Source organism: Nelumbo nucifera, chromosome 1 (genome assembly GCF_055504915.1).
Source record: "Nelumbo nucifera cultivar China Antique chromosome 1, China Antique-T2T, whole genome shotgun sequence".
Lineage (NCBI taxonomy): Eukaryota > Viridiplantae > Streptophyta > Magnoliopsida > Proteales > Nelumbonaceae > Nelumbo > Nelumbo nucifera.
Window position 1 is genome coordinate 200,423,446 of NC_142649.1, and position 7,174 is coordinate 200,430,619.

Below are 7,174 nucleotides of genomic sequence, written 5' to 3' on the forward strand. Positions count from 1 at the left end.
TATGCCTTTCTGACTTCAGGCCTGAGTTGATAGATTGCTGATTTGATAGAACTTTATAGGCTGCTTTTCTTTTTAGACTTTGGTTGCTGTTTTGGCCTTGGTAGTATACCTGATTTGTAGTTCAGTGTACTTTATAAAATTCTTATAGTTCATATCTGTGTAAATTACTCTTCATTGCTGAAATCAGAAATCTTAGGCTGCTATTCTTGTTTCAATCTTGTATATTAGTTTGGTAGTGTGCAGTCTTCTTGATTTCAGTCTTGTATATCAGATTTCAGATCTGTCTATATTAGTTTTCAGCCGGCTAATTGTTCTTTTTCTTGAAGTTTTTCTTGTTAGGTAGCATTCAGCTTTCTTTACTTTGTAGATTTCTACTCTCTTAGTGTTTAACAGTTCCTCTTTCTTAGGATTGCTGCTTGTTTGATAGCTTACATTCATTGATTAGTGTACAATAGTTTCTTTACTATTTTGATAGAGGAGATGGCAACAACCAACCATCAATGGCATTCCGAAAGAGCACAAGTTAGAAGGCAGCAAGGTCTTCACAATGTGGACACATATACAGCTTTATCTGCACAAATAGGTGCAATCAGCAGGAAAATAGATGAAATGCAGATGGAAGCCATGCATGTGCAGTCCATGACTTGTGATTGGTGTGGGGGAGGCCACATCAGCACTACATGCCAAGTTGGAAATCAGTTTATGCAGCCTCCAGAAGAGGTAAACTTTGTTGGCCACTTTCCAAGGCAGCAATGCAGTCAATACCCTTGTGCCTTTAACCCCGGATGGGGAGGATACCCGAATCAGTCATGGCCAAATCAGCATGTGCCGAAGCCCTTCCCCCAAAACTTCCATCAGCCAGAACTAGAGGAGCTGATGACCAAGTTCATAGCTAGTACTGAAACCATATTTCAGAATAACGAAACAACAATAAAGAACTTGGAGAAGCAAGTCGGGCAGTTGGCACAATTGATTTCAGCAAGCATACCAGGCACTCTACCAGGGAGTACTGAAGTGAAGGAGAAGGCAAGGGCTAAAAACAAGGTTAGCAGGTTGGCCAACATCCTTGAGCTTTGCATACAAGAGGGAGGAGCTGCAAGGGAAGAGAATGAAAAGATGCAAGGCATGGCAGCATACCTGAATGCCAATCCACATTTTCAAGGGAAAGAGCGTCTCAAGTTGGATGGCTTGGATACCCCGCCAATACCCATAAGCAAGCCTTCAACCCAAGAGCCACCCTCCCTTGAGCTGAAGCAACCCCCTCCACCTCTAGAGTATGCTTTCTTAGAGGCTCCATCAGCACTATCAGGTCACCCCCGGTTGCTTCCTCGTTGGGTGGCCAAGAGGTTGGGCCAAATCTTCCTCCATCAATTGCCCCCCACTCCTCGCGCTAAGGGTCTTGCCCTAGCGCGAGGAGTTCGCGAGGTAACGGGTGGATTTGACCCGTACTTCAAACCGATTGACTGATGGCGTGAAGTGTGCGTACGTCAAGAGATTTCCGGATTCCTCGAGCGCCAAAAAGTCAGAAAGCGCGCCAATCCTCCTTTAAATGTTGGGAGACGTGACGGCGGGCGTTATTTCAAATTCAAAAAAAACGCGCGACTGTTGCCTTCAACGCTGGGAGACATGACGGCGGGCGTTATTTCAAATTCAAAAAATGTGCCACTGTTTCCTTCAATGCTAGGAGATGTGCGCCAGCGCCGCTTCGGTTTCCAAAGACAAGCGACCAATCACATCTCGGTCTTAGGAGGCGTGCGATCAGCTTGATCGTGAGCCGTTGGATTTGCCTCAATCAGAGTCGTCGGTTTTCGGTCACTGTGGGTATAAATAGTGGGGGACCCCCTGTCGCTTTCCATCGCCATTCTCCTGCGTTTGCTTCTTGAGCTCGCGTCCAAGTTTTAGCTCGCGTCAACCTTCCGTAGTCCGTTAGCTTTTTCCGGGTGAGTCAGTACTTTCTTCCTGGTATTCTTTTCCTCCCGATGTCTAGCTCGGACAGCTTAGACAACTTCTTGAGGGGGTCAGATGCAGGTTCTACGAACCGAGCTGCATCCCCCGACAGCCTTAGTGAGCCCGAGGTAGAGCTCGAGGGGGAGCTCGAGGAAGAGTTCGAACCCATAGACCGAGTTGCCTCGGGTAGTTTGGTGTCCTCCTCCCGTCGAGGTCGGACGTTAGACAAGTTCGGTCCCTCAACCATGACGCCTAAGGGGCTTTACTCCCTTATCACCCAGTTCAACCTGCCCGGGGAGTATACTTACTTTATACCCTCGGGCGATTTCCCTTGGGAACGCAGTCCTGACGAGATCGTGATATTCCGGGAGCAGCTCGTCGCTGGGCTGCGCCTACCTTTCCACCCTCTTATCGTCGAGGTTATGAACCACTTCGGCATCACCGTCGGTCAGCTCCACCCGAATTCTATCCGCAATTTGGTTGGGACTATCTCCCTCTTTTGCGAACACATTCTGCCTTTACACCTAGAGATTTTCTCTTCTATTCTCATGTTTAAGAAGCAAGCGGGTCCCCTTCCTGGGCGTAGGCGGGCGTACTACCTATCTCCTCGCCCGGGGTTCAAGCTTTTACACGATCTTCCCAACAACGTCCCGGCGTGGAAACGGGACTACTTCGGGGAACAAAGTGCAATGGGGTGGCCGTTCCAAACCGGATGGGGGTTGGCTGCCCCTGACCCCGGTGTTACGCTAGATAGGGAGACGGCGAAGGGCCTCCGGAACTGGGCCCGGCTCGGGATAAAATGCCACCATTATCTGACGGAGGCCAAGCTCATCCAGGCAGCTTGAGTTCGGGTAGGTCCCTTTGCTCAGAGGCTTGCCTTTGTTTTGCTTTCCATTTTCATTTTCCTAATGTCGAGCTCTTTTTGTAGGTGCGATGGACACAAAAAAGACTCGCGGTGGGAACTTGTTTCATTCCATGAAGAGGAGGAAGCAAGTTGCCAAACGGACTCGTGCCGAACTGCCCCGAGATGCGGAGCCCGAGGTACCGAGCTCTCCGCCAATGGATCCGCCCAGGGAGCCTGAGATGGCCCCTCCAGTACAAGAAGCGGCAGGGGCCCCTTACGCCAAGGCTGCTTATACAGGGGCTCCTTACGCTGAGGCTGCTTATACCGGAACTGGGCCTTCAAGCTCGGGAGGCCAAGGCGAGTTCAGGAGCGTGCTGTCGCCGAACCACGCTCTTCACAAAAGTAGGGAGGCCGTTTACCCTGAGGAGGTCGCGGCGTGGGCCGAACTTCCTTTAAACCACATAGTCGGGCGTGCTACCTCTTATGCCATGGTGGTAAGTCAGCGACTTCTTGTCGGGATCTTTGTCATTACTTTTCTTGCTATTACTCTTTTAACATTGTCGTTATTTTTCTTTTTGGCAGGTGAACTCCTCCATCCATGCTTTAGCGGCCCAAGCGGAAAGGAGCTTGAGGCGGGCACGAGCTGCCGAAGAGGCTTCCCGTGCTACCAAAGCGGCTTCTCATGCTGTACAGGCCAAGCTGGCGAGGTCTCAGAGAGACACCGAGGCCATGGGAGTGGTGGTGAAGCATATGGCGGACCTGAGGCTGGACTTGCAATATCAGGTTGAATACCTTCAGGAGGATATTAGGGAGAGGACTGAGATCTTTTCTCAGGGCATCGAGGATGCCAAGAAGAAGGTCGTCGATGACTATATCGCCTCGCTGCACTTTGACGACCTGATGGTGGGCGTGTACAGGAAGGGTTTTAAACTGAGCCGGTAGATGATCAGGAACACATACCCCGAGCTCGACATCAGCACCATAACCACTTCGTGCATTACTCAAGAGATGGCCAATGCGGCTGACGGTGAACCGGATTCTGAGGACGAGGCAGGACCCTCGGGTATCGTTGAAGTGCCTTCCGAGGGTGAAGAAGATGTACCTCCGGGCATGTGAGCTCGCTTCTGTTTTTTTTTTTATTTTTTTTTCCGGAATGTAAACAGAGTATGCTATAATGAAATGTCCTCCTTTTGGTTAAGTGTTGTTGTCACCCTCTTTTTTCCGAACTGACTATATGCCTCTAATGATGAGATGTCGAAGTCCTTATCAGTTCGCTGTTAGCACTTTGCCTGTCAGCTTGGTGTTAGCATTTTGCCTTTGTGTGTCCATGCCGAAGAGGTGACTAAGTCTTATGGTGCCGAGGTCCTTGTTAGCTCGGCATTCTAGCCCTTAGGATATGGTAGCGACTCCTAGTCCACTTCGCTTGGTGATTTATAGGTAGTATCATCTTAAGTTAACAACGTTCCACGCTCGGGGTATTTGTTTGCCCTCTAATGTTTCGAGCTCGTATGCTCCCTCGAGCACTCTCTTTACTCGGTAGGGCCCTTCCCAATTCGGTCCAAGTTTGCCCATGCCAGGCTCGGGTGCCATGATCTTACGGAGAACCAGGTCGCCGACGCGGAAATTCCGCTTTTTTACCCTGGCATTGTAGCACCGAGCTACTCTTTGCTGGTAAGCTGCGGTTCGGATGTACGCAAGGTCTCTTACCTCGTCGAGTAGATCGAGGTTGGTACGTAGCTCGTCTCCATTTGTCTGATCGTCGTATGCTTCTAGTCGCAGTGTGGGTACTTCGATCTCCGCCGGTATTACTGCTTCGGTGCCGTAGGTGAGGTTAAAGGGGGGCTCTCTCGTGGCGGTTTTTTCCGTACTTCGGTGAGCCCATAAAACACTTGGTAGCTCGTCCGCCCACAACCCTTTAGCTCGGTCTAGTCGCGCTTTCAGCCCGCGGATGATAGCTTTGTTCATAACTTATGTTTGACCGTTTGCCTGCGGGTGCGCGACCGATGTGAAGTTGTGCCGAATCCCCATATCTTGGCACCATTCCTGAAATTTGATGTCCTCGAACTGCTTGCCATTGTCGGAGATCAGTACCCGAGGTAACCCGAAGCGACATACTATGTTCTTCCAAAAGAAGTTCTGTACGTTTTGAGTTGTGACTGTTGCGAGAGGTTCAACTTCTACCCACTTTGTGAAGTAATCTACCGCCACCACTAGAAACTTCCTCCCACTTGTTGTTGGCGGGAATGGCCCCAAAAGGTCGGTGCCCCATTGCGCAAAGGGCCATGGACTAGTAAGATACTTGAGGTCGGCGGTAGGCTGATGGTGGATATTGGCATGCTTCTGACACTTGTCGCATTTTCTGACAAGCTCGATGGCCTCTGCCTTCATCGTTGGCCAGTAGTATCCTTGTCGAAGTGCCTTCTATGCGAGGGTCCTACCCCCCAAGTGTCCGCCGTACAGACCTTCATGAGTGTCGCAGAGTACGAGCTCGGCTTCGGTAGGTCGCAAACAATGCAGGTAGGGGAGCGTGTAGGATCGTCGGTACAACCGTTCGTCTATTATGACATATTTGGCTGCCTAGCGTTTTACCCTTCTAGCTGCATTGCGATCTACAGGGAGGGTCCCATCTAGCAAGAAGCTCGCGAGTGGGTCGATCTAGCTCGGCTCTACTTCAAGGACGTGAGCGACCTCCTCTGCTCCCCCGAGAATGCTAGGCCAAGGTAAGTCCTCTATGTACACGGTTCTCATGGCATTGTGACTGGTGCTGGCTAACCGGGACAGGGCGTTGGCCTCAGTGTTCTCTGACCTCGGGATTTGCTTGATGAAGTGTGACTGGAAGTTGAGCAGAGCCTCTTTTACCTTTGCCAAGTAGGCGATCATAGTTAGCTCGCGTGCTTCGTATTCACCCGTAACCTGGTTGACCACAAGCTGGGAATTGTTGCAAATAACTATGTGTTTCGCTCTTACCTCTTAAGTAGCGCGTATTCCAATTTCGTGCCACCCGAGCCGCGCAAGACTATTCCAGCCCTACTGCCCTGTTGGTTCGAGGAGCCATCTACGTGAAGGATCCAGGGCTCCTCATCCAGTTCGCGTTTGGCCTAACTAGGAGAGATGCCACCCTAGCTGCTACCTCACGGGGTTCGGACTCTATTGGCCTGGGAGCTCCGGGCTCACCCGAAATTGGGATCTCGGGCTCAACCGACCTAGGGACTTCGGGGCTGAACGTGCACTCGACGATGAAATCTGCTAAGGCTTGGGCCTTGATAGCAGTTCGTGGCTTATACTGGAGGTCGTACTCGCTGAGCTCGATGGCGCACTTCGTCAGCCGACCGGAAACCTCAGGCTTGAGTAAGACTTGCCTCAGAGGTTTGTCAGTCAAGACGATGACAATGTGAGCCTGGAAATATGGGCAGAGTTTCCAAGCTGCAATTATCAGTGCGTATGCCAACTTTTCTATCTGCGGATATCTCGTCTTTGCTCCCTGCAAAATTTTACTAACATAATAGATGGGTCGTTGGACCCAATCTACTTCTTTTATTAGTACCGAACTGACCACCTCGTCTCTTTCTGAGAGGTACATTTCTAAGACATCGCCCTCCTCGGGCCAAGTTAAGATCGGCACACCAGCGAGGTAGTTCTTTAGCTCGTCGAACACGAGCTGGCAGTCTCGGGTCCATTCGAACCCTTTGCCTTTAATTGCTTTAAAGAAAGGCAGGCAGTGGTTTGCCGACTTGGACATAAAGCGGCTTAGGGCGGCTATGCGGCCATTTAGCCTCTGAACTTCTTTTACTTTTCGGGGTGGTCTCATATCTTGGATGGCCTTTATTTTGTTCGGGTTGGCCTCAATACCGTGCCGGTTGATGATGTACCCTAGGAACTTACCCGAGGTGACACCGAAGACACACTTGTTTGGGTTTAGTTTCATGCTAAATTGACGTAGAATTTGGAAGACAGATTGCAAGTCTTGTATTAATTCATGCGAAAACTGTGTCTTGACGACCAAGTCATCTACATAACATTCTATCTTCGTGCCAATTAAGGGCTGAAACAGCTTATTCACGAGTCTTTGGAAGGTCGCCCCAGCATTCTTCAGTCCAAAGGACATGACCTTGTAGCAGTACAGGCCGAACTCGGTTATGAAGGTGGTTTTTTCCTCGTCGAACTGGTCTATCCTGATTTGGTTGTAGCCCGAGTAGGCGTCCAAGAAGCTTAGTAACTCATGTCCCAAGGTCGCGTCCACTAGGCGGTCAATTCTGGGGAGGGGGAAGCAATCTTTCGGGCAAGATCGGTTCAGGTCGGTGTAGTCGACGCACATGCGCCACTTGCCGTTTGCCTTTTTTACCAGAACCGGGTTGGCTACCCAGCTCGAGTAATGAACTTCCC